The 27600-nt window shown below is 33.3% G+C and overlaps 1 long non-coding RNA gene across 1 annotated transcript in view; it reads right to left on the reverse strand.

Annotated features, from left to right (window-relative positions):
* LOC147809904 (uncharacterized) overlaps positions 1-27600 on the reverse strand; it is a 136953-nt gene that overhangs the window by 1196 nt on the left and 108157 nt on the right. The gene's annotated exons all lie outside the window — the stretch shown is intronic.

The raw sequence follows: 27600 nt of genomic DNA on the forward strand, positions 1-27600 counted from the left end.
GTTTGCTTTTCTTGTGATTTACTTTTAAACAAAGCATTAAATTTTTCCATTATTTTTATTTATATGTGGCTTTTACAAGTTTGCTTTTCTTACACTTTACTTATACTTTTTATATATATAAGCATATACAGAACCTGATGTCATTAAATTTATCAAAATTCAAAGGATTAAATGAGCAGGCCACATTATAAGAATGGAGGATAGCAGGACAACAAAAAAAGTTTTCTGTGCCAGGCCAACAGGTACAAGAAAAAGAGGACGACCAAACCTAAGATTTTTAGACTGCCTTGAAAAGGACCTGCAAGTTTTAAAGATAAGAAACTGGAGAACCTTGGCTAAGATAATAATGTCTTGGTATAGGCTTGTTGAGAAAGCCAAGGCCCATCCTGGGCTGTCGTACCAATGAGAAAAAGAAGAATTAAATTTACTTTACTTATGTTGTACTTTTTACGTTTGCTTTCTTGTGATTTACTTTTAAACAAAGCATTAAATTTTTCCATTATTTTTATTTATACGTGGTAACGTGGTGTTTACAAGTTTACTTTTCTTATACTTTACTTTTATGTATTATTCTTTACTCTATACTTAACGCTTTATATTATGTGCGTTAATTTTCTATAAGCGTCATTTTTCTTACGCGTTTCTTTTACACGTTATACTGTAAGCGTAATTTTTCTTGATGCGTAGCACTTACGTATTATCAGTGTATACTTTTTTATTTTACCTTCTATTTTACGTTCTGCTTTATTTTTATTTACCTTTCCGTACGTCTTTACGCTTTTAATTGTGCACGTTACTCAAAAACTTAGTTAAGTATTTACTTTATTCTTTAAATTATAGTATAATTTACATTATGCTATGTTTGACTTTGCATTCAATTTCAAACATATATAAATTTACGCTGTACTTTATATTTTACGCCTTTCTTTATACTTTTGCTTGACTTTACATTCTATTTTACGCTTTTTACGTTACATTTCATGTCATTCGCTTTTTTTTGTTACTATATATTTACACTTTAATTTATGCTTCCCATTCGACTTTTCTTGAAATTTTTGTATGCTTAGTTAATTTGAAGCTTTTACTTTATACCTCATTATTCTGCCATATTGTATTTACCAAACTACTTTCCACTATCTTCGACATTTGATTATACTTTGCACTATAGTTCTGACTTTAATCTTTATTCTGTTCTTCAAGATTTATTTTGTGCTTAATAAAGTATTTTTTTTTATTTTGAGCTTAATACTTTAGGCTTAACTTCTTATTTTACACTTAGCTTTATTTTTTGCCTCTGAAACTTCTTATTTTACTTTATATGTTACGTTACAATACTTCGATTTTTACTTTGAATTTTACGCTTTACTTTATAGTTCACGTTTTAATTTATTATATTTTGCACTTTTCATTCTGTTTTACGCTATAATTTATTCTTTACATTACATACAACTTACTGCTGTATTTTTATTAACTGTATTTTATTCTTTACGACTATGTTTAACGCTTCCCTTCATATAACTCTCTTATTAATTTAAACTTTACCTTATACATTATTTTATACCTTCTGCTTCAGTTTACTTTACACTTTACCACATATTTTATTTGATTTTACTTGATATTTTACTTTAATCTTTATTTTATACTCTACGGTAAATTTTTAAACCCTTCACTTGATACTTCAAACTTTGAGTTATACCATGTGCCTCACTTTATGCTCTACATTTGACTTTTTTACGCTTAACTTTATATTTAAGACTTTGTGCTTCAATTTATGCTTTATTTTTTATAAAAATGTAATTTACGCTTTACTTTACATTTTAAACATTTATTTTATTTAATACTTTAAGCTACATATTAGGTTTTACGCTTTACTTCATACTTGCTTCTGTAGTTTATTCTTTGCGTTTTACTTAGTCTTTCAATTTACTTTACTTTTTTAGCTAAATATTTCACTTTTTTTTTAACTTAATATTTTACTTTAGATTTTACGTGTTACTTAAAGCTTTGTAATGTCTTTACTTTATATTTCAATTTACACAGCAATATAATTTATTACTTACTTTATACGATTTATTTTACAGTACTTTCAACTTTGCACTTTCCATTTATCGTATGATTGATTAAACTTAAAGCTTTAGTTTTTAATATATGCACTTTTTACTTTACGCTTAGTTTTACATTTTATGATTTAATTTATGACTTTATGCACTGTTTTGTACTACGTTTTACTTTCAATTATATTTTATTTAACTGTCTTCGCTTTACTTATTATCTTAAATATATTTTACTTTTTATTATGTATTCTATTTTACGCATTACTTAATACTCCATGGTTTATTTTATGCTTTGCATAGTATATTCTTTTATATATTTTTTAATTTTATTTACGCTTTACATATTTTTTACCCTAAGCTTCCCTTAGTTACGCTGCTCTTTATTTTCTATTTCACAAATTTATATCACTATATTTTACACTACTTTTCTTATCCGTAACTTTAACGTGTTCAGGATTTTTATGCCTTTCTTTTTCTCACAAATTTCGTTATTCGCTACTTCTACGCGAATACTTTTCTTAATGCGTTACTTTTACGCATTTAATTTTATTATTTATTTTACTATTTTTGAAGTGAAACTTCTAATGCGACTTCCAACAAGGTTGCGTTAAACGTTTAACGCCGAATGCGTGGCACTCGAAAGCATGAGCGTAGTGTACCTGTTTTACAGTCAGAGCTTGGTTGCCTAGCAACCTAGTAAAATTACGCATTCCTCTTTTGAATTAGTCAATGGGTTATCTTAGAATATTCATTTGCGCTGGCGCCTTTTTTTGGCTGTGGTCTATGATCCTTGCAGAAGATTTTAATGTGAATCTCTCGTAACCTGAAGCTGAAACATTATTAACCTTCCTTAAAGACAAATTTGGATTGGAAATGATAAATGGTAGGAATGATCCAACAACCAAAGGGATAACTACCATTGATGCAATTTTTGCAAGAAATATTGAAAAAATAGAACTCAAACATTTCGTATCTTTCTTTAGTTATCATAATCCCATTGTAAATGTTATAGATGTGGATATTTCTCCGTTCGAAAATGATAATTAAAAGATGCGATTAATTGTGAATTGTAAGCAATGTTAATAAAGTTTGTCTTAAAGAAACAATATGATTTCACTAAAAATCAACTTCTACCCCTTCCTATTTTCATTTCCACATTACGAAGTTTCACTTCTTTCGCGCGGAGGGACTCCACACACTATTTTTTCTTATTAATTACTTCGTATTTTTCGTTACTTTTACGCTTGTTAAATTTTACGCGTCAGTTCTATTTATGGGTTACTTCTACGCGTCAATATATATTATGCGTTATATTCCTTTATGATTAAATTTTCTTTTTCGTTACTTTTATGAAATCACTTTTGTTTGCGTTACTTTATCGTTTACTTTTCTTATAAGTAAAAAGTTTCAACTACTTTCAAGCGTTATATCTTATGCGCTTACTTTATACATACGCTAGTTCTACTTTTAAATGTTTTTTTCTTTATACTTTATATTTACGCGTTATTTTCGTAAATTATACATCGCATTTTTCTAATGTTTTACTTTTTCTTTAGTAGCTTTTCGTTATGCCTTACATTTATTTTTTGTCTTATTTTTACGTGTTTCTCTACACCTTTACATTAGGCTTTCCTATATTTTAGGCGTTTTCTTTTCATATGTGTTACTTCTACATTTAAGCGTTACTTCTCTTTAAGCTTCATTGTTATTTTTAATATTTTACACATTTCTTCATTGTTTCTTTTACACGTTTACAAGTTTATGCGTTACTTTTACTTTCGCGCATTATTTTACTTTATGCTTTAGTATACACACATGTTTTATTACATACTTTAGTAGTTTTATTACATACTCTGCCTTCCAAGTTACCATCTTTTACGCGTTGTGTTTCTTATCACGCAGTTTTACTTTCCACATGCGTCAATTTCACTTTGAAGCGTTTTATTTTTATTTCAAGCGTTATTCTCTTTATACATCAATTTCAGACGTTTATTTTTCTTGGACATCAATTTTTCGCTTTACTTTTAATATCTATGCAATATTTATGAATTGCAAGTTCTTAAATGTAAAATTTTTTAGTTTACATTTTTTAACGCGTTTTTTCTATAATGTGTTTATTTTACGTATTTATTTTTATCATGTTTTTTATTTTTAATATTAGGGGGGGGGAGAGGAAGTTCATATGCAATATGCTGGCTTTAATTTTTTTTCCTCAACTTTTTCAGGGGGATATTAAGGAAAAAAAAGGGTTTTGGTAAGCTACTGATTATAATCTAAACTTAAGCGCTGAAATTCGATACCGTTATAACAAAGGATATACCGTTATATCAAATACTTATAGTTTCAGGAAGGCGAGTGAGCAGTTTAGATAAAACTGAAAATAGAGCTTATTTTTCAAAAAATTTAGGGGGGGGGGGAGGAAGTTCATATACAATATGCTGGCTTTAAATTTTTTTCCTCAACTTTTTCAGAGGGTTGTTAAATAAAGAAAAGGGATCTGGTAAGCTACTGATTAAGATCTAAACTTAAGCGCTAAAATTCGATACCGTTATAACAAAGGATATACCGTTATAACAAATACTTATAGTTTTAGGTAGGTGAGTGAGAAGTTTTGATAAAACTGAAAATAGAGCTAATTTTTTTGAAAAATGGGGGGGGGGGAGGAAGTTCATATACAATATGCTGGCTTTAATTTTGTTTCCTCAATATTTTCAGTGGGTAGTGAAGGAAAGAAAAGGGTTTTGGTAAGCTACTGATTATAATCTAAACTTACGCGCTAAAATTCGATACCGTTATAACAAAGGATATACCGTTATAAATGGATACATTTATAACAAATACTTTTAGTTTTTGGTAGGTGAGTGAGAAGTTTAGATAAAACTGAAAATAGAGCTTATTTTTTAAAAGAATTGGGGGAGGAGGAGAAAGTTCATAAACAATATGTTGGCTTTAATTTTTTTTCTCAACTTTCTCAGAGGGGTGTTACGGAAAGAAAAGGGTTTTGGTAAGCTACTGATTATAATCTAAATTTAAGCGCCAAAATTCGATACCGTTATAACAAAGGATATACCGTTATAACAAATACCGTCAAATATCGTTAAAGGATATACCGTTATATTAAATACTTATAGTTTTAGGTAGGTGAGTGAGAAGTTTAGATAATACTGAAAATAGAGCTTATTTTTTAAAAGAATTGGGGGAGGAGGAGAAAGTTCATATACAATATGTTAGCTTTAATTTTTTTTCTCAACTTTTTCAGAGGGGTGTGAAGGAAAGAAAAGGGTTTTGGTAAGCTACTGGATATGATCTAAACTTAAGCACTAAAATTCGATACCGCTATAACAAAGGATATACCGTTATAAAAAATACTTATAGTTTTAGGAAGGCGAGTGAGCAGTTTAGATAAAACTGAAAATAGAGCTTACTTTTAAAAAGAATTGGGGGGGGGGGGAGGAGAAAGTTCATATACAATATGCTGGCTTTAAATTTTTTCCTCAACTTTTTCAGAGGGGTGTGAAGGAAAGAAAAGGGTTTTGGTAAGCTACTGATTATGATCTAAACTTAAGCGCTAAAATTCGATACCGCTATAACAAAGGATATACCGTTATAACAAATACTTATAGTTTTAGGAAGGCGAGTGAGCAGTTTAGATAAAACGGAAAATAGAGCTTACTTTTAAAAAGAATTGGTGGGGGGGGGGGGGAGAAAGTTCATATACAATATGCTGGCTTTAATTTTTTTCCTCAACTTTTTCAGAGGGGTGTGAAGGAAAGAAAAGGGTTTTGGTAAGCTACTGATTATGATCTAAACTTAAGCGCTAAAATTCGATACCGCTATAACAAAGGATATACCGTTATAACAAATACTTATAGTTTTAGGAAGGCGAGTGAGAAGTTTAGATGAGACTGAAAATAGAGCTTACTTTTAAAAAGAATTGGGGGGGGGAGGAGAAAGTTCATATACAATATGCTGGCTTTAATTTTTTTCCTCAACTTTATCAGAGGGGTGTGAAGGAAAGAAAAGGGTTTTGATAAGCCACTGATTATGATCTAAACTTAAGCGCTAAAATTCGATACCGCTATAACAAAGGATATACCGTTATTACAAATACTTATAGTTTCAGGAAGGCGAGTGAGCAGTTTAGATAAAACTGAAAATAGAGCTTACTTTTAAAAAGAATTGGGGGGGGAGGAGAAAGTTCATATACAATATGCTGGCTTTAATTTTTTTTCCTCAACTTTTTCAGAGGGGTGTGAAGGAAAGAAAAGGGTTTTGATCAGCTACTGATTATGATCTAAACTTAAGCGCTAAAATTCGATACCGCTATAACAAAGGATATACCGTTATTACAAATACTTATAGTTTCAGGAAGGCGAGTGAGCAGTTTAGATAAAACTGAAAATAGAGCTCACTTTTAAAAAGAATTGGGGGGGGGAGGAGAAAGTTCATATACAATATGCTGGCTTTAATTTTTTTCCTCAACTTTTTCAGAGGGGTGTGAAGGAAAGAAAAGGGTTTTGATAAGCTACTGATTATGATCTAAACTTAAGCGCTAAAATTCTATACCGCTATAACAAAGGATATACCGTTATAACAAATACTTATAGTTTCAGGAAGGCGAGTGAGCAGTTTAGATAAAACTGAAAATAGAGCTTACTTTTAAAAAGAATTGGGGGCGGGGGAGGAGAAAGTTCATATACAATATGCTGGCTTTAATTTTTTTCCTCAACTTTATCAGAGGGGTGTGAAGGAAAGAAAAGGGTTTTGATAAGCCACTGATTATGATCTAAACTTAAGCGCTAAAATTCGATACCGCTATAACAAAGGATATACCGTTATTACAAATACTTATAGTTTCAGGAAGGCGAGTGAGCAGTTTAGATAAAACTGAAAATAGAGCTTACTTTTAAAAAGAATTGGGGGGGGAGGAGAAAGTTCATATACAATATGCTGGCTTTAATTTTTTTTCCTCAACTTTTTCAGAGGGGTGTGAAGGAAAGAAAAGGGTTTTGATCAGCTACTGATTATGATCTAAACTTAAGCGCTAAAATTCGATACCGCTATAACAAAGGATATACCGTTATTACAAATACTTATAGTTTCAGGAAGGCGAGTGAGCAGTTTAGATAAAACTGAAAATAGAGCTCACTTTTAAAAAGAATTGGGGGGGGGGAGGAGAAAGTTCATATACAATATGCTGGCTTTAATTTTTTTCCTCAACTTTTTCAGAGGGGTGTGAAGGAAAGAAAAGGGTTTTGATAAGCTACTGATTATGATCTAAACTTAAGCGCTAAAATTCTATACCGCTATAACAAAGGATATACCGTTATAACAAATACTTATAGTTTCAGGAAGGCGAGTGAGCAGTTTAGATAAAACTGAAAATAGAGCTTACTTTTAAAAAGAATTGGGGGCGGGGGAGGAGAAAGTTCATATACAATATGCTGGCTTTAATTTTTTTTCTCAACTTTTTCAGAGGGGTGTGAAGGAAAGAAAAGGGTTTTGGTAAGCTACTGATTATGATCTAAACTTAAGCGCTAAAATTAGATACCGCTATAACAAAGGATATACCGTTATAACAAATACTTATAGCTTTAGGTAGGTGAGTGAGAAGTTTAGATAAAACTGAATATAGAGCTTATTTTTTAAAAAAATTGGGGGTGGGGGGAGGAAGTTCATATACAATATGCTGGCTTTAATTTTGTTTCCTTAACATTTTCAGTGGGTAGTGAAGGAAAGAAAAGGGTTTTGGTAAGCTACTGATTATAATCTAAACTTAAGCGCTAAAATTCGATACCGCTATAACAAAGGATATACCGTTATAACAAATACTTATAGTTTTAGGAAGGCGAGTGAGCAGTTTAGATAAAACTGAATATAGAGCTTACTTTTAAAGAGAATTGGGGGGGGGGAGGAGAAAGTTCATATACAATATGCTGGCTTTAATTTTTTTCCTCAACTTTTTCAGAGGGGTGTGAAGGAAAGAAAAGGGTTTTGGTAAGCTACTGATTAAGATCTAAACTTAAGCGTTAAAATTCGATACCGCTATAACAAAGGATATACCGTTATAACAAACTCTTATAGTTTTAGGAAGGCGAGTGAGCAGTTTAGATAAAACTGAAAATAGTGCTTACTTTTAAAAAGAATAGGGGGGGGGGAGGAGAAAGTTCATATACAATATGCTGGCTTTAATTTTTTTCCTCAACTTTTTCAGAGGGGTGTGAAGGAAAGAAAAGGGTTTTGGTAAGCTACTGATTATGATCTAAACTTAAGCGCTAAAATTCGATACCGCTATAACAAAGGATATACCGTTATAACAAATACTTATAGTTTTAGGTAGGTGAGTGAGAAGTTTAGATGAGACTGAAAATGGAGCTTATTTTTTAAAAAAATTGGGGGGGGGGAGGAAGTTCATATACAATATGCTGGCTTTAATTTTTTTCCTCAACTTTTTCAGAGGGGTGTAATGGAAAGAAAAGGGTTTCGGAAAGCTACTGGTTATGATCTAAACTTAAGCGCTAAAATTCGATACCGGTATAACAAAGGATATACCGTTGTTACAAATGTTTATAGTTTTAGGAAGGCGATTGAGCAGTTTAGATAAAACTGAAAATAGAGCTTACTTTTAAAAAGAATTGGGGGGGGAGGAGAAAGTTCATATACAATATGCTGGCTTTAATTTTTTTCCTCAACTTTTTCAGAGGGGTGTGAAGGAAAGAAAAGGGTTTTGGTAAGCTACTGATTAAGATCTAAACTTAAGCGTTAAAATTCGATACCGCTATAACAAAGGATATACCGTTATAACAAATTCTTATAGTTTTAGGAAGGCGAGTGAGCAGTTTAGATAAAACTGAAAATAGAGTTTACTTTTAAAAAGAATTGGGGGGGGGGGAGAAAGTTCATATACAATATGCTGGCTTCAATTTTTTTCCTCAACTTTTTCAGAGGGGTGTGAAGGAAAGAAAAGGGTTTTGGTAAGCTACTGATTAAGATCTAAACTTAAGCGTTAAAATTCGATACCGCTATAACAAAGGATATACCGTTATAACAAATTCTTATAGTTTTAGGAAGGCGATTGAGCAGTTTAGATAAAACTGAAAATAGAGCTTACTTTTAAAAAGAATTGGGGGGGGAGGAGTAAGTTCATATGCAATATGCTGGCTTTAATTTTTTTCCTCAACTTTTTCAGAGGGGTGTGAAGGAAAGAAAAGGGTTTTGGTAAGCTACTGATTAAGATCTAAACTTAAGCGTTAAAATTCGATACCGCTATAACAAAGGATATACCGTTATAACAAATTCTTATAGTTTTAGGAAGGCGAGTGAGAAGTTTAGATGAGACTGAAAATGGAGCTTATTTTTTAAAAAAATTGGGGGGGGGGGAGGAAGTTCATATACAATATGCTGGCTTTAATTTTTTTTCCTCAACTTTTTCAGAGGGGTGTGAAGGAAAGAAAAGGGTTTCGGAAAGCTACTGATTATGATCTAAACTTAAGCGCTAAAATTCGATACCGGTATAACAAAGGATATACCGTTATTACAAATGTTTATAGTTTTAGGAAGGCGATTGAGCAGTTTAGATAAAACTGAAAATAGTGCTTACTTTTAAAAAGAATAGGGGGGGGAGGAGAAAGTTCATATACAATATGCTGGCTTTAATTTTTTTCCTCAACTTTTTCAGAGGGGTGTGAAGGAAAGAAAAGGGTTTCGGAAAGCTACTGATTAAGATCTAAACTTAAGCGTTAAAATTCGATACCGCTATAACAAAGGATATACCGTTATAACAAATTCTTATAGTTTTAGGAAGGCGAGTGAGCAGTTTAGATAAAACTGAAAATAGAGTTTACTTTTAAAAAGAATTGGGGGGGGGGAGAAAGTTCATATACAATATGCTGGCTTTAATTTTTTTCCTCAACTTTTTCAGAGGGGTGTGAAGGAAAGAAAAGGGTTTTGGTAAGCTACTGATTATGATCTAAACTTAAGCGCTAAAATTCGATACCGCTATAACAAAGGATATACCGTTATAACAAATACTTATAGTTTTAGGAAGGCGAGTGAGCAGTTTAGATAAAACTGAATATAGAGCTTACTTTTAAAGAGAATTGGGGGGGGAGGAGAAAGTTCATATACAATATGCTGGCTTTAATTTTTTTCCTCAACTTTTTCAGAGGGGTGTGAAGGAAAGAAAAGGGTTTTGGTAAGCTACTGATTATGATCTAAACTTAAGCGCTAAAATTCGATACCGTTATAACAAAGGATATACCGTTATATCAAATACTTATATTTTTAGGTAGGTGAGTGAGAAGTTTAGATGAGACTGAAAATGGAGCTTATTTTTTAAAAAAATTGGGGGGGGGGGGAGGAAGTTCATATACAATATGCTGGCTTTAATTTTTTTTCCTCAACTTTTTCAGAGGGGTGTGAAGGAAAGAAAAGGGTTTCGGAAAGCTACTGATTATGATCTAAACTTAAGCGCTAAAATTCGATACCGGTATAACAAAGGATATACCGTTATTACAAATGTTTATAGTTTTAGGAAGGCGATTGAGCAGTTTAGATAAAACTGAAAATAGTGCTTACTTTTAAAAAGAATAGGGGGGGGAGGAGAAAGTTCATATACAATATGCTGGCTTTAATTTTTTTCCTCAACTTTTTCAGAGGGGTGTGAAGGAAAGAAAAGGGTTTCGGAAAGCTACTGATTATGATCTAAACTTAACCGCTAAAATTCGATACCGTTATAACAAAGGATATACCGTTATTACAAATGTTTATAGCTTTAGGAAGGCGATTGAGCAGTTTAGATAAAACTGAAAATAGAGCTTACTTTCAAAAAGAATTGGGGGAGGAGGAGAAAGTACATATACAATATGCTGGCTTTAATTTTCTTCCTCAACTTTTTCAGAGGGGTGTGAAGGAAAGAAAAGGGTTTTGGTAAGCAACTGATTATGATCTAAACTTAAGCGCTAAAATTCGATACCGCTATAACAAAGGATATACCGTTATAACAAATACTTATAGTTTTAGGAAGGCGAGTGAGCAGTTTAGATAAAACTGAATATAGAGCTTACTTTTAAAGAGAATTGGGGGGGGGGAGGAGAAAGTTCATATACAATATGCTGGCTTTAATTTTTTTCCTCAACTTTTTCAGAGGGGTGTGAAGGAAAGAAAAGGGTTTTGGTAAGCTACTGATTAAGATCTAAACTTAAGCGCTAAAATTCGATACCGGTATAACAAAGGATATACCGTTGTTACAAATGTTTATAGTTTTAGGAAGGCGATTGAGCAGTTTAGATAAAACTGAAAATAGAGCTTACTTTTAAAAAGAATTGGGGGGGGGAGGAGAAAGTTCATATACAATATGCTGGCTTTAATTTTTTTCCTCAACTTTTTCAGAGGGTTGTTAAATAAAGAAAAAGGTTTTGGTAAGCTACTGATTATGATCTAAACTTAAGCGCTAAAATTAGATACCGCTATAACAAAGAATATACCGTTATAACAAATACTTATAGCTTTAGGTAGGTGAGTGAGAAGTTTAGATAAAACTGAATATAGAGCTTATTTTTTAAAAAAATTGGGGGTGGGGGGAGGAAGTTCATATACAATATGCTGGCTTTAATTTTGTTTCCTTAACATTTTCAGTGGGTAGTGAAGGAAAGAAAAGGGTTTTGGTAAGCTACTGATTATAATCTAAACTTAAGCGCTAAAATTCGATACCGCTATAACAAAGGATATACCGTTATAACAAATACTTATAGTTTTAGGAAGGCGAGTGAGCAGTTTAGATAAAACTGAATATAGAGCTTACTTTTAAAGAGAATTGGGGGGGGGAGGAGAAAGTTCATATACAATATGCTGGCTTTAATTTTTTTCCTCAACTTTTTCAGAGGGGTGTGAAGGAAAGAAAAGGGTTTTGGTAAGCTACTGATTAAGATCTAAACTTAAGCGTTAAAATTCGATACCGCTATAACAAAGGATATACCGTTATAACAAACTCTTATAGTTTTAGGAAGGCGAGTGAGCAGTTTAGATAAAACTGAAAATAGTGCTTACTTTTAAAAAGAATAGGGGGGGGGAGGAGAAAGTTCATATACAATATGCTGGCTTTAATTTTTTTCCTCAACTTTTTCAGAGGGGTGTGAAGGAAAGAAAAGGGTTTTGGTAAGCTACTGATTATGATCTAAACTTAAGCGCTAAAATTCGATACCGCTATAACAAAGGATATACCGTTATAACAAATACTTATAGTTTTAGGTAGGCGAGTGAGCAGTTTAGATAAAACTGAAAATAGAGCTTACTTTTAAAAAGAATTGGGGGGGGAGGAGAAAGTTCATATACAATATGCTGGCTTTAATTTTTTTTCCTCAACTTTTTCAGAGGGGTGTGAAGGAAAGAAAAGGGTTTTGATCAGCTACTGATTATGATCTAAACTTAAGCGCTAAAATTCGATACCGCTATAACAAAGGATATACCGTTATTACAAATACTTATAGTTTCAGGAAGGCGAGTGAGCAGTTTAGATAAAACTGAAAATAGAGCTCACTTTTAAAAAGAATTGGGGGGGGGGAGGAGAAAGTTCATATACAATATGCTGGCTTTAATTTTTTTCCTCAACTTTTTCAGAGGGGTGTGAAGGAAAGAAAAGGGTTTTGATAAGCTACTGATTATGATCTAAACTTAAGCGCTAAAATTCTATACCGCTATAACAAAGGATATACCGTTATAACAAATACTTATAGTTTCAGGAAGGCGAGTGAGCAGTTTAGATAAAACTGAAAATAGAGCTTACTTTTAAAAAGAATTGGGGGCGGGGGAGGAGAAAGTTCATATACAATATGCTGGCTTTAATTTTTTTTCTCAACTTTTTCAGAGGGGTGTGAAGGAAAGAAAAGGGTTTTGGTAAGCTACTGATTATGATCTAAACTTAAGCGCTAAAATTAGATACCGCTATAACAAAGGATATACCGTTATAACAAATACTTATAGCTTTAGGTAGGTGAGTGAGAAGTTTAGATAAAACTGAATATAGAGCTTATTTTTTAAAAAAATTGGGGGTGGGGGGAGGAAGTTCATATACAATATGCTGGCTTTAATTTTGTTTCCTTAACATTTTCAGTGGGTAGTGAAGGAAAGAAAAGGGTTTTGGTAAGCTACTGATTATAATCTAAACTTAAGCGCTAAAATTCGATACCGCTATAACAAAGGATATACCGTTATAACAAATACTTATAGTTTTAGGAAGGCGAGTGAGCAGTTTAGATAAAACTGAATATAGAGCTTACTTTTAAAGAGAATTGGGGGGGGGGGAGGAGAAAGTTCATATACAATATGCTGGCTTTAATTTTTTTCCTCAACTTTTTCAGAGGGGTGTAAAGGAAAGAAAAGGGTTTTGGTAAGCTACTGATTAAGATCTAAACTTAAGCGTTAAAATTCGATACCGCTATAACAAAGGATATACCGTTATAACAAACTCTTATAGTTTTAGGAAGGCGAGTGAGCAGTTTAGATAAAACTGAAAATAGTGCTTACTTTTAAAAAGAATAGGGGGGGGGAGGAGAAAGTTCATATACAATATGCTGGCTTTAATTTTTTTCCTCAACTTTTTCAGAGGGGTGTGAAGGAAAGAAAAGGGTTTTGGTAAGCTACTGATTATGATCTAAACTTAAGCGCTAAAATTCGATACCGCTATAACAAAGGATATACCGTTATAACAAATACTTATAGTTTTAGGTAGGTGAGTGAGAAGTTTAGATGAGACTGAAAATGGAGCTTATTTTTTAAAAAAATTGGGGGGGGGGAGGAAGTTCATATACAATATGCTGGCTTTAATTTTTTTCCTCAACTTTTTCAGAGGGGTGTAATGGAAAGAAAAGGGTTTCGGAAAGCTACTGGTTATGATCTAAACTTAAGCGCTAAAATTCGATACCGGTATAACAAAGGATATACCGTTGTTACAAATGTTTATAGTTTTAGGAAGGCGATTGAGCAGTTTAGATAAAACTGAAAATAGAGCTTACTTTTAAAAAGAATTGGGGGGGGAGGAGAAAGTTCATATACAATATGCTGGCTTTAATTTTTTTCCTCAACTTTTTCAGAGGGGTGTGAAGGAAAGAAAAGGGTTTTGGTAAGCTACTGATTAAGATCTAAACTTAAGCGTTAAAATTCGATACCGCTATAACAAAGGATATACCGTTATAACAAATTCTTATAGTTTTAGGAAGGCGAGTGAGCAGTTTAGATAAAACTGAAAATAGAGTTTACTTTTAAAAAGAATTGGGGGGGGGGAGAAAGTTCATATACAATATGCTGGCTTCAATTTTTTTCCTCAACTTTTTCAGAGGGGTGTGAAGGAAAGAAAAGGGTTTTGGTAAGCTACTGATTAAGATCTAAACTTAAGCGTTAAAATTCGATACCGCTATAACAAAGGATATACCGTTATAACAAATTCTTATAGTTTTAGGAAGGCGATTGAGCAGTTTAGATAAAACTGAAAATAGAGCTTACTTTTAAAAAGAATTGGGGGGGGAGGAGTAAGTTCATATGCAATATGCTGGCTTTAATTTTTTTCCTCAACTTTTTCAGAGGGGTGTGAAGGAAAGAAAAGGGTTTTGGTAAGCTACTGATTAAGATCTAAACTTAAGCGTTAAAATTCGATACCGCTATAACAAAGGATATACCGTTATAACAAATTCTTATAGTTTTAGGAAGGCGAGTGAGAAGTTTAGATGAGACTGAAAATGGAGCTTATTTTTTAAAAAAATTGGGGGGGGGGAGGAAGTTCATATACAATATGCTGGCTTTAATTTTTTTTCCTCAACTTTTTCAGAGGGGTGTGAAGGAAAGAAAAGGGTTTCGGAAAGCTACTGATTATGATCTAAACTTAAGCGCTAAAATTCGATACCGGTATAACAAAGGATATACCGTTATTACAAATGTTTATAGTTTTAGGAAGGCGATTGAGCAGTTTAGATAAAACTGAAAATAGTGCTTACTTTTAAAAAGAATAGGGGGGGGAGGAGAAAGTTCATATACAATATGCTGGCTTTAATTTTTTTCCTCAACTTTTTCAGAGGGGTGTGAAGGAAAGAAAAGGGTTTCGGAAAGCTACTGATTAAGATCTAAACTTAAGCGTTAAAATTCGATACCGCTATAACAAAGGATATACCGTTATAACAAATTCTTATAGTTTTAGGAAGGCGAGTGAGCAGTTTAGATAAAACTGAAAATAGAGTTTACTTTTAAAAAGAATTGGGGGGGGGGGAGAAAGTTCATATACAATATGCTGGCTTTAATTTTTTTCCTCAACTTTTTCAGAGGGGTGTGAAGGAAAGAAAAGGGTTTTGGTAAGCTACTGATTATGATCTAAACTTAAGCGCTCAAATTCGATACCGCTATAACAAAGGATATACCGTTATAACAAATACTTATAGTTTTAGGAAGGCGAGTGAGCAGTTTAGATAAAACTGAATATAGAGCTTACTTTTAAAGAGAATTGGGGGGGGAGGAGAAAGTTCATATACAATATGCTGGCTTTAATTTTTTTCCTCAACTTTTTCAGAGGGGTGTGAAGGAAAGAAAAGGGTTTTGGTAAGCTACTGATTATGATCTAAACTTAAGCGCTAAAATTCGATACCGTTATAACAAAGGATATACCGTTATATCAAATACTTATATTTTTAGGTAGGTGAGTGAGAAGTTTAGATGAGACTGAAAATGGAGCTTATTTTTTAAAAAAATTGGGGGGGGGGAGGAAGTTCATATACAATATGCTGGCTTTAATTTTTTTTCCTCAACTTTTTCAGAGGGGTGTGAAGGAAAGAAAAGGGTTTCGGAAAGCTACTGATTATGATCTAAACTTAAGCGCTAAAATTCGATACCGGTATAACAAAGGATATACCGTTATTACAAATGTTTATAGTTTTAGGAAGGCGATTGAGCAGTTTAGATAAAACTGAAAATAGTGCTTACTTTTAAAAAGAATAGGGGGGGGAGGAGAAAGTTCATATACAATATGCTGGCTTTAATTTTTTTCCTCAACTTTTTCAGAGGGGTGTGAAGGAAAGAAAAGGGTTTCGGAAAGCTACTGATTATGATCTAAACTTAACCGCTAAAATTCGATACCGTTATAACAAAGGATATACCGTTATTACAAATGTTTATAGCTTTAGGAAGGCGATTGAGCAGTTTAGATAAAACTGAAAATAGAGCTTACTTTCAAAAAGAATTGGGGGAGGAGGAGAAAGTACATATACAATATGCTGGCTTTAATTTTCTTCCTCAACTTTTTCAGAGGGGTGTGAAGGAAAGAAAAGGGTTTTGGTAAGCAACTGATTATGATCTAAACTTAAGCGCTAAAATTCGATACCGCTATAACAAAGGATATACCGTTATAACAAATACTTATAGTTTTAGGAAGGCGAGTGAGCAGTTTAGATAAAACTGAATATAGAGCTTACTTTTAAAGAGAATTGGGGGGGGGGAGGAGAAAGTTCATATACAATATGCTGGCTTTAATTTTTTTCCTCAACTTTTTCAGAGGGGTGTGAAGGAAAGAAAAGGGTTTTGGTAAGCTACTGATTAAGATCTAAACTTAAGCGCTAAAATTCGATACCGGTATAACAAAGGATATACCGTTGTTACAAATGTTTATAGTTTTAGGAAGGCGATTGAGCAGTTTAGATAAAACTGAAAATAGAGCTTACTTTTAAAAAGAATTGGGGGGGGAGGAGAAAGTTCATATACAATATGCTGGCTTTAATTTTTTTCCTCAACTTTTTCAGAGGGTTGTTAAATAAAGAAAAAGGTTTTGGTAAGCTACTGATTATGATCTAAACTTAAGCGCTAAAATTAGATACCGCTATAACAAAGAATATACCGTTATAACAAATACTTATAGCTTTAGGTAGGTGAGTGAGAAGTTTAGATAAAACTGAATATAGAGCTTATTTTTTAAAAAAATTGGGGGTGGGGGGAGGAAGTTCATATACAATATGCTGGCTTTAATTTTGTTTCCTTAACATTTTCAGTGGGTAGTGAAGGAAAGAAAAGGGTTTTGGTAAGCTACTGATTATAATCTAAACTTAAGCGCTAAAATTCGATACCGCTATAACAAAGGATATACCGTTATAACAAATACTTATAGTTTTAGGAAGGCGAGTGAGCAGTTTAGATAAAACTGAATATAGAGCTTACTTTTAAAGAGAATTGGGGGGGGGGAGGAGAAAGTTCATATACAATATGCTGGCTTTAATTTTTTTCCTCAACTTTTTCAGAGGGGTGTGAAGGAAAGAAAAGGGTTTTGGTAAGCTACTGATTAAGATCTAAACTTAAGCGTTAAAATTCGATACCGCTATAACAAAGGATATACCGTTATAACAAACTCTTATAGTTTTAGGAAGGCGAGTGAGCAGTTTAGATAAAACTGAAAATAGTGCTTACTTTTAAAAAGAATAGGGGGGGGGAGGAGAAAGTTCATATACAATATGCTGGCTTTAATTTTTTTCCTCAACTTTTTCAGAGGGGTGTGAAGGAAAGAAAAGGGTTTTGGTAAGCTACTGATTATGATCTAAACTTAAGCGCTAAAATTCGATACCGCTATAACAAAGGATATACCGTTATAACAAATACTTATAGTTTTAGGTAGGTGAGTGAGAAGTTTAGATGAGACTGAAAATGGAGCTTATTTTTTAAAAAAATTGGGGGGGGGGAGGAAGTTCATATACAATATGCTGGCTTTAATTTTTTTCCTCAACTTTTTCAGAGGGGTGTAATGGAAAGAAAAGGGTTTCGGAAAGCTACTGGTTATGATCTAAACTTAAGCGCTAAAATTCGATACCGGTATAACAAAGGATATACCGTTGTTACAAATGTTTATAGTTTTAGGAAGGCGATTGAGCAGTTTAGATAAAACTGAAAATAGAGCTTACTTTTAAAAAGAATTGGGGGGGGGGAGGAGAAAGTTCATATACAATATGCTGGCTTTAATTTTTTTCCTCAACTTTTTCAGAGGGGTGTGAAGGAAAGAAAAGGGTTTTGGTAAGCTACTGATTAAGATCTAAACTTAAGCGTTAAAATTCGATACCGCTATAACAAAGGATATACCGTTATAACAAATTCTTATAGTTTTAGGAAGGCGAGTGAGCAGTTTAGATAAAACTGAAAATAGAGTTTACTTTTAAAAAGAATTGGGGGGGGGGGAGAAAGTTCATATACAATATGCTGGCTTCAATTTTTTCCCTCAACTTTTTCAGAGGGGTGTGAAGGAAAGAAAAGGGTTTTGGTAAGCTACTGATTAAGATCTAAACTTAAGCGTTAAAATTCGATACCGCTATAACAAAGGATATACCGTTATAACAAATTCTTATAGTTTTAGGAAGGCGATTGAGCAGTTTAGATAAAACTGAAAATAGAGCTTACTTTTAAAAAGAATTGGGGGGGGAGGAGTAAGTTCATATGCAATATGCTGGCTTTAATTTTTTTCCTCAACTTTTTCAGAGGGGTGTGAAGGAAAGAAAAGGGTTTTGGTAAGCTACTGATTAAGATCTAAACTTAAGCGTTAAAATTCGATACCGCTATAACAAAGGATATACCGTTATAACAAATTCTTATAGTTTTAGGAAGGCGAGTGAGAAGTTTAGATGAGACTGAAAATGGAGCTTATTTTTTAAAAAAATTGGGGGGGGGGGAGGAAGTTCATATACAATATGCTGGCTTTAATTTTTTTTCCTCAACTTTTTCAGAGGGGTGTGAAGGAAAGAAAAGGGTTTCGGAAAGCTACTGATTATGATCTAAACTTAAGCGCTAAAATTCGATACCGGTATAACAAAGGATATACCGTTATTACAAATGTTTATAGTTTTAGGAAGGCGATTGAGCAGTTTAGATAAAACTGAAAATAGTGCTTACTTTTAAAAAGAATAGGGGGGGGGAGGAGAAAGTTCATATACAATATGCTGGCTTTAATTTTTTTCCTCAACTTTTTCAGAGGGGTGTGAAGGAAAGAAAAGGGTTTCGGAAAGCTACTGATTATGATCTAAACTTAAGCGCTAAAATTCGATACCGTTATAACAAAGGATATACCGTTATTACAAATGTTTATAGCTTTAGGAAGGCGATTGAGCAGTTTAGATAAAACTGAAAATAGAGCTTATTTTTTAAAAAAATTGGGGGGGGGAGGAAGTTCATATACAATATGCTGGCTTTAATTTTTTTCCTCAACTTTTTCAGAGGGGTGTGAAGGAAAGAAAAGGGTTTTGGTAAGCTACTGATTAAGATCTAAACTTAAGCGTTAAAATTCGATACCGCTATAACAAAGGATATACCGTTATAACAAATTCTTATAGTTTTAGGAAGGCGATTGAGCAGTTTAGATAAAACTGAAAATAGAGCTTACTTTTAAAAAGAATTGAGGGGGGGGAGGAGTAAGTTCATATGCAATATGCTGGCTTTAATTTTTTCCCTCAACTTTTTCAGAGGGGTGTGAAGGAAAGAAAAGGGTTTTGGTAAGCTACTGATTAAGATCTAAACTTAAGCGTTAAAATTCGATACCGCTATAACAAAGGATATACCGTTATAACAAATTCTTATAGTTTTAGGAAGGCGAGTGAGCAGTTTAGATAAAACTGAAAATAGAGTTTACTTTTAAAAAGAATTGGGGGGGGGGGGGAGAAAGTTCATATACAATATGCTGGCTTTAATTTTTTTCCTCAACTTTTTCAGAGGGGTGTGAAGGAAAGAAAGGGGTTTTGGTAAGCTACTGATTATGATCTAAACTTAAGCGCTAAAATTCGATACCGCTATAACAAAGGATATACCGTTATAACAAATACTTATAGTTTTAGGAAGGCGAGTGAGCAGTTTAGATAAAACTGAATATAGAGCTTACTTTTAAAGAGAATTGGGGGGGGGGAGGAGAAAGTTCATATACAATATGCTGGCTTTAATTTTTTTCCTCAACTTTTTCAGAGGGGTGTGAAGGAAAGAAAAGGGTTTTGGTAAGCTACTGATTAAGATCTAAACTTAAGCGTTAAAATTCGATACCGCTATAACAAAGGATATACCGTTATAACAAATTCTTATAGTTTTAGGAAGGCGAGTGAGCAGTTTAGATAAAACTGAAAATAGAGTTTACTTTTAAAAAGAATTGGGGGGGGGGAGAAAGTTCATATACAATATGCTGGCTTCAATTTTTTTCCTCAACTTTTTCAGAGGGGTGTGAAGGAAAGAAAAGGGTTTTGGTAAGCTACTGATTAAGATCTAAACTTAAGCGTTAAAATTCGATACCGCTATAACAAAGGATATACCGTTATAACAAATTCTTATAGTTTTAGGAAGGCGATTGAGCAGTTTAGATAAAACTGAAAATAGAGCTTACTTTTAAAAAGAATTGGGGGGGGGGAGGAGTAAGTTCATATGCAATATGCTGGCTTTAATTTTTTTCCTCAACTTTTTCAGAGGGGTGTGAAGGAAAGAAAAGGGTTTTGGTAAGCTACTGATTAAGATCTAAACTTAAGCGTTAAAATTCGATACCGCTATAACAAAGGATATACCGTTATAACAAATTCTTATAGTTTTAGGAAGGCGAGTGAGAAGTTTAGATGAGACTGAAAATGGAGCTTATTTTTTAAAAAAATTGGGGGGGGGGGAGGAAGTTCATATACAATATGCTGGCTTTAATTTTTTTTCCTCAACTTTTTCAGAGGGGTGTGAAGGAAAGAAAAGGGTTTCGGAAAGCTACTGATTATGATCTAAACTTAAGCGCTAAAATTCGATACCGGTATAACAAAGGATATACCGTTATTACAAATGTTTATAGTTTTAGGAAGGCGATTGAGCAGTTTAGATAAAACTGAAAATAGTGCTTACTTTTAAAAAGAATAGGGGGGGGGAGGAGAAAGTTCATATACAATATGCTGGCTTTAATTTTTTTCCTCAACTTTTTCAGAGGGGTGTGAAGGAAAGAAAAGGGTTTCGGAAAGCTACTGATTATGATCTAAACTTAAGCGCTAAAATTCGATACCGTTATAACAAAGGATATACCGTTATTACAAATGTTTATAGCTTTAGGAAGGCGATTGAGCAGTTTAGATAAAACTGAAAATAGAGCTTATTTTTTAAAAAAATTGGGGGGGGGGAGGAAGTTCATATACAATATGCTGGCTTTAATTTTTTTCCTCAACTTTTTCAGAGGGGTGTGAAGGAAAGAAAAGGGTTTTGGTAAGCTACTGATTAAGATCTAAACTTAAGCGTTAAAATTCGATACCGCTATAACAAAGGATATACCGTTATAACAAATTCTTATAGTTTTAGGAAGGCGATTGAGCAGTTTAGATAAAACTGAAAATAGAGCTTACTTTTAAAAAGAATTGAGGGGGGGGAGGAGTAAGTTCATATGCAATATGCTGGCTTTAATTTTTTTCCTCAACTTTTTCAGAGGGGTGTGAAGGAAAGAAAAGGGTTTTGGTAAGCTACTGATTAAGATCTAAACTTAAGCGTTAAAATTCGATACCGCTATAACAAAGGATATACCGTTATAACAAATTCTTATAGTTTTAGGAAGGCGAGTGAGCAGTTTAGATAAAACTGAAAATAGAGTTTACTTTTAAAAAGAATTGGGGGGGGGGAGAAAGTTCATATACAATATGCTGGCTTTAATTTTTTTCCTCAACTTTTTCAGAGGGGTGTGAAGGAAAGAAAAGGGTTTTGGTAAGCTACTGATTATGATCTAAACTTAAGCGCTAAAATTCGATACCGCTATAACAAAGGATATACCGTTATAACAAATACTTATAGTTTTAGGAAGGCGAGTGAGCAGTTTAGATAAAACTGAATATAGAGCTTACTTTTAAAGAGAATTGGGGGGGGAGGAGAAAGTTCATATACAATATGCTGGCTTTAATTTTTTTCCTCAACTTTTTCAGAGGGGTGTGAAGGAAAGAAAAGGGTTTTGGTAAGCTACTGATTATGATCTAAACTTAAGCGCTAAAATTCGATACCGTTATAACAAAGGATATACCGTTATATCAAATACTTATATTTTTAGGTAGGTGAGTGAGAAGTTTAGATGAGACTGAAAATGGAGCTTATTTTTTAAAAAAATTGGGGGGGGGGGAGGAAGTTCATATACAATATGCTGGCTTTAATTTTTTTTCCTCAACTTTTTCAGAGGGGTGTGAAGGAAAGAAAAGGGTTTCGGAAAGCTACTGATTATGATCTAAACTTAAGCGCTAAAATTCGATACCGGTATAACAAAGGATATACCGTTATTACAAATGTTTATAGTTTTAGGAAGGCGATTGAGCAGTTTAGATAAAACTGAAAATAGTGCTTACTTTTAAAAAGAATAGGGGGGGGAGGAGAAAGTTCATATACAATATGCTGGCTTTAATTTTTTTCCTCAACTTTTTCAGAGGGGTGTGAAGGAAAGAAAAGGGTTTCGGAAAGCTACTGATTATGATCTAAACTTAACCGCTAAAATTCGATACCGTTATAACAAAGGATATACCGTTATTACAAATGTTTATAGCTTTAGGAAGGCGATTGAGCAGTTTAGATAAAACTGAAAATAGAGCTTACTTTCAAAAAGAATTGGGGGAGGAGGAGAAAGTACATATACAATATGCTGGCTTTAATTTTCTTCCTCAACTTTTTCAGAGGGGTGTGAAGGAAAGAAAAGGGTTTTGGTAAGCAACTGATTATGATCTAAACTTAAGCGCTAAAATTCGATACCGCTATAACAAAGGATATACCGTTATAACAAATACTTATAGTTTTAGGTAGGTGAGTGAGAAGTTTAGATGAGACTGAAAATGGAGCTTATTTTTTAAAAAAATTGGGGGGGGGGAGGAAGTTCATATACAATATGCTGGCTTTAATTTTTTTCCTCAACTTTTTCAGAAGGGTGTAATGGAAAGAAAAGGGTTTCGGAAAGCTACTGGTTATGATCGAAACTTAAGCGCTAAAATTCGATACCGGTATAACAAAGGATATACCGTTGTTACAAATGTTTATAGTTTTAGGAAGGCGATTGAGCAGTTTAGATAAAACTGAAAATAGAGCTTACTTTTAAAAAGAATTGGGGGGGGGGGAGGAGAAAGTTCATATACAATATGCTGGCTTTAATTTTTTTCCTCAACTTTTTCAGAGGGTTGTTAAATAAAGAAAAAGGTTTTGGTAAGCTACTGATTATGATCTAAACTTAAGCGCTAAAATTAGATACCGCTATAACAAAGGATATACCGTTATAACAAATACTTATAGCTTTAGGTAGGTGAGTGAGAAGTTTAGATAAAACTGAATATAGAGCTTATTTTTTAAAAAAATTGGGGGTGGGGGGAGGAAGTTCATATACAATATGCTGGCTTTAATTTTGTTTCCTTAACATTTTCAGTGGGTAGTGAAGGAAAGAAAAGGGTTTTGGTAAGCTACTGATTATAATCTAAACTTAAGCGCTAAAATTCGATACCGCTATAACAAAGGATATACCGTTATAACAAATACTTATAGTTTTAGGAAGGCGAGTGAGCAGTTTAGATAAAACTGAATATAGAGCTTACTTTTAAAGAGAATTGGGGGGGGGGGAGGAGAAAGTTCATATACAATATGCTGGCTTTAATTTTTTTCCTCAACTTTTTCAGAGGGGTGTGAAGGAAAGAAAAGGGTTTTGGTAAGCTACTGATTAAGATCTAAACTTAAGCGTTAAAATTCGATACCGCTATAACAAAGGATATACCGTTATAACAAACTCTTATAGTTTTAGGAAGGCGAGTGAGCAGTTTAGATAAAACTGAAAATAGTGCTTACTTTTAAAAAGAATAGGGGGGGGGGAGGAGAAAGTTCATATACAATATGCTGGCTTTAATTTTTTTCCTCAACTTTTTCAGAGGGGTGTGAAGGAAAGAAAAGGGTTTTGGTAAGCTACTGATTATGATCTAAACTTAAGCGCTAAAATTCGATACCGCTATAACAAAGGATATACCGTTATAACAAATACTTATAGTTTTAGGTAGGTGAGTGAGAAGTTTAGATGAGACTGAAAATGGAGCTTATTTTTTAAAAAAATTGGGGGGGGGGGAGGAAGTTCATATACAATATGCTGGCTTTAATTTTTTTCCTCAACTTTTTCAGAGGGGTGTAATGGAAAGAAAAGGGTTTCGGAAAGCTACTGGTTATGATCTAAACTTAAGCGCTAAAATTCGATACCGGTATAACAAAGGATATACCGTTGTTACAAATGTTTATAGTTTTAGGAAGGCGATTGAGCAGTTTAGATAAAACTGAAAATAGAGCTTACTTTTAAAAAGAATTGGGGGGGGGAGGAGAAAGGTCATATACAATATGCTGGCTTTAATTTTTTTCCTCAACTTTTTCAGAGGGGTGTGAAGGAAAGAAAAGGGTTTTGGTAAGCTACTGATTAAGATCTAAACTTAAGCGTTAAAATTCGATACCGCTATAACAAAGGATATACCGTTATAACAAATTCTTATAGTTTTAGGAAGGCGAGTGAGCAGTTTAGATAAAACTGAAAATAGAGTTTACTTTTAAAAAGAATTGGGGGGGGGGAGAAAGTTCATATACAATATGCTGGCTTCAATTTTTTCCCTCAACTTTTTCAGAGGGGTGTGAAGGAACGAAAAGGGTTTTGGTAAGCTACTGATTAAGATCTAAACTTAAGCGTTAAAATTCGATACCGCTATAACAAAGGATATACCGTTATAACAAATTCTTATAGTTTTAGGAAGGCGATTGAGCAGTTTAGATAAAACTGAAAATAGAGCTTACTTTTAAAAAGAATTGGGGGGGGGGGAGGAGTAAGTTCATATGCAATATGCTGGCTTTAATTTTTTTCCTCAACTTTTTCAGAGGGGTGTGAAGGAAAGAAAAGGGTTTTGGTAAGCTACTGATTAAGATCTAAACTTAAGCGTTAAAATTCGATACCGCTATAACAAAGGATATACCGTTATAACAAATTCTTATAGTTTTAGGAAGGCGAGTGAGAAGTTTAGATGAGACTGAAAATGGAGCTTATTTTTTAAAAAAATTGGGGGGGGGGAGGAAGTTCATATACAATATGCTGGCTTTAATTTTTTTTCCTCAACTTTTTCAGAGGGGTGTGAAGGAAAGAAAAGGGTTTCGGAAAGCTACTGATTATGATCTAAACTTAAGCGCTAAAATTCGATACCGGTATAACAAAGGATATACCGTTATTACAAATGTTTATAGTTTTAGGAAGGCGATTGAGCAGTTTAGATAAAACTGAAAATAGTGCTTACTTTTAAAAAGAATAGGGGGGGGGGAGGAGAAAGTTCATATACAATATGCTGGCTTTAATTTTTTTCCTCAACTTTTTCAGAGGGGTGTGAAGGAAAGAAAAGGGTTTCGGAAAGCTACTGATTATGATCTAAACTTAAGCGCTAAAATTCGATACCGTTATAACAAAGGATATACCGTTATTACAAATGTTTATAGCTTTAGGAAGGCGATTGAGCAGTTTAGATAAAACTGAAAATAGAGCTTATTTTTTAAAAAAATTGGGGGGGGGGGAGGAAGTTCATATACAATATGCTGGCTTTAATTTTTTTCCTCAACTTTTTCAGAGGGGTGTGAAGGAAAGAAAAGGGTTTTGGTAAGCTACTGATTAAGATCTAAACTTAAGCGTTAAAATTCGATACCGCTATAACAAAGGATATACCGTTATAACAAATTCTTATAGTTTTAGGAAGGCGATTGAGCAGTTTAGATAAAACTGAAAATAGAGCTTACTTTTAAAAAGAATTGAGGGGGGGGAGGAGTAAGTTCATATGCAATATGCTGGCTTTAATTTTTTCCCTCAACTTTTTCAGAGGGGTGTGAAGGAAAGAAAAGGGTTTTGGTAAGCTACTGATTAAGATCTAAACTTAAGCGTTAAAATTCGATACCGCTATAACAAAGGATATACCGTTATAACAAATTCTTATAGTTTTAGGAAGGCGAGTGAGCAGTTTAGATAAAACTGAAAATAGAGTTTACTTTTAAAAAGAATTGGGGGGGGGAGAAAGTTCATATACAATATGCTGGCTTTAATTTTTTTCCTCAACTTTTTCAGAGGGGTGTGAAGGAAAGAAAAGGGTTTTGGTAAGCTACTGATTATGATCTAAACTTAAGCGCTAAAATTCGATACCGCTATAACAAAGGATATACCGTTATAACAAATACTTATAGTTTTAGGAAGGCGAGTGAGCAGTTTAGATAAAACTGAATATAGAGCTTACTTTTAAAGAGAATTGGGGGGGGAGGAGAAAGTTCATATACAATATGCTGGCTTTAATTTTTTTCCTCAACTTTTTCAGAGGGGTGTGAAGGAAAGAAAAGGGTTTTGGTAAGCTACTGATTATGATCTAAACTTAAGCGCTAAAATTCGATACCGTTATAACAAAGGATATACCGTTATATCAAATACTTATATTTTTAGGTAGGTGAGTGAGAAGTTTAGATGAGACTGAAAATGGAGCTTATTTTTTAAAAAAATTGGGGGGGGGGGAGGAAGTTCATATACAATATGCTGGCTTTAATTTTTTTTCCTCAACTTTTTCAGAGGGGTGTGAAGGAAAGAAAAGGGTTTCGGAAAGCTACTGATTATGATCTAAACTTAAGCGCTAAAATTCGATACCGGTATAACAAAGGATATACCGTTATTACAAATGTTTATAGTTTTAGGAAGGCGATTGAGCAGTTTAGATAAAACTGAAAATAGTGCTTACTTTTAAAAAGAATAGGGGGGGAGGAGAAAGTTCATATACAATATGCTGGCTTTAATTTTTTTCCTCAACTTTTTCAGAGGGGTGTGAAGGAAAGAAAAGGGTTTCGGAAAGCTACTGATTATGATCTAAACTTAACCGCTAAAATTCGATACCGTTATAACAAAGGATATACCGTTATTACAAATGTTTATAGCTTTAGGAAGGCGATTGAGCAGTTTAGATAAAACTGAAAATAGAGCTTACTTTCAAAAAGAATTGGGGGAGGAGGAGAAAGTACATATACAATATGCTGGCTTTAATTTTCTTCCTCAACTTTTTCAGAGGGGTGTGAAGGAAAGAAAAGGGTTTTGGTAAGCAACTGATTATGATCTAAACTTAAGCGCTAAAATTCGATACCGCTATAACAAAGGATATACCGTTATAACAAATACTTATAGTTTTAGGTAGGTGAGTGAGAAGTTTAGATGAGACTGAAAATGGAGCTTATTTTTTAAAAAAATTGGGGGGGGGGGAGGAAGTTCATATACAATATGCTGGCTTTAATTTTTTTCCTCAACTTTTTCAGAAGGGTGTAATGGAAAGAAAAGGGTTTCGGAAAGCTACTGGTTATGATCGAAACTTAAGCGCTAAAATTCGATACCGGTATAACAAAGGATATACCGTTGTTACAAATGTTTATAGTTTTAGGAAGGCGATTGAGCAGTTTAGATAAAACTGAAAATAGAGCTTACTTTTAAAAAGAATTGGGGGGGGGAGGAGAAAGTTCATATACAATATGCTGGCTTTAATTTTTTTCCTCAACTTTTTCAGAGGGT

The sequence above is a fragment of the Parasteatoda tepidariorum genome, chromosome 5 (genome assembly GCF_982258835.1).
Source record: "Parasteatoda tepidariorum strain Cologne lab strain chromosome 5, Ptep-v5.0, whole genome shotgun sequence".
Classification (NCBI taxonomy): domain Eukaryota; kingdom Metazoa; phylum Arthropoda; class Arachnida; order Araneae; family Theridiidae; genus Parasteatoda; species Parasteatoda tepidariorum.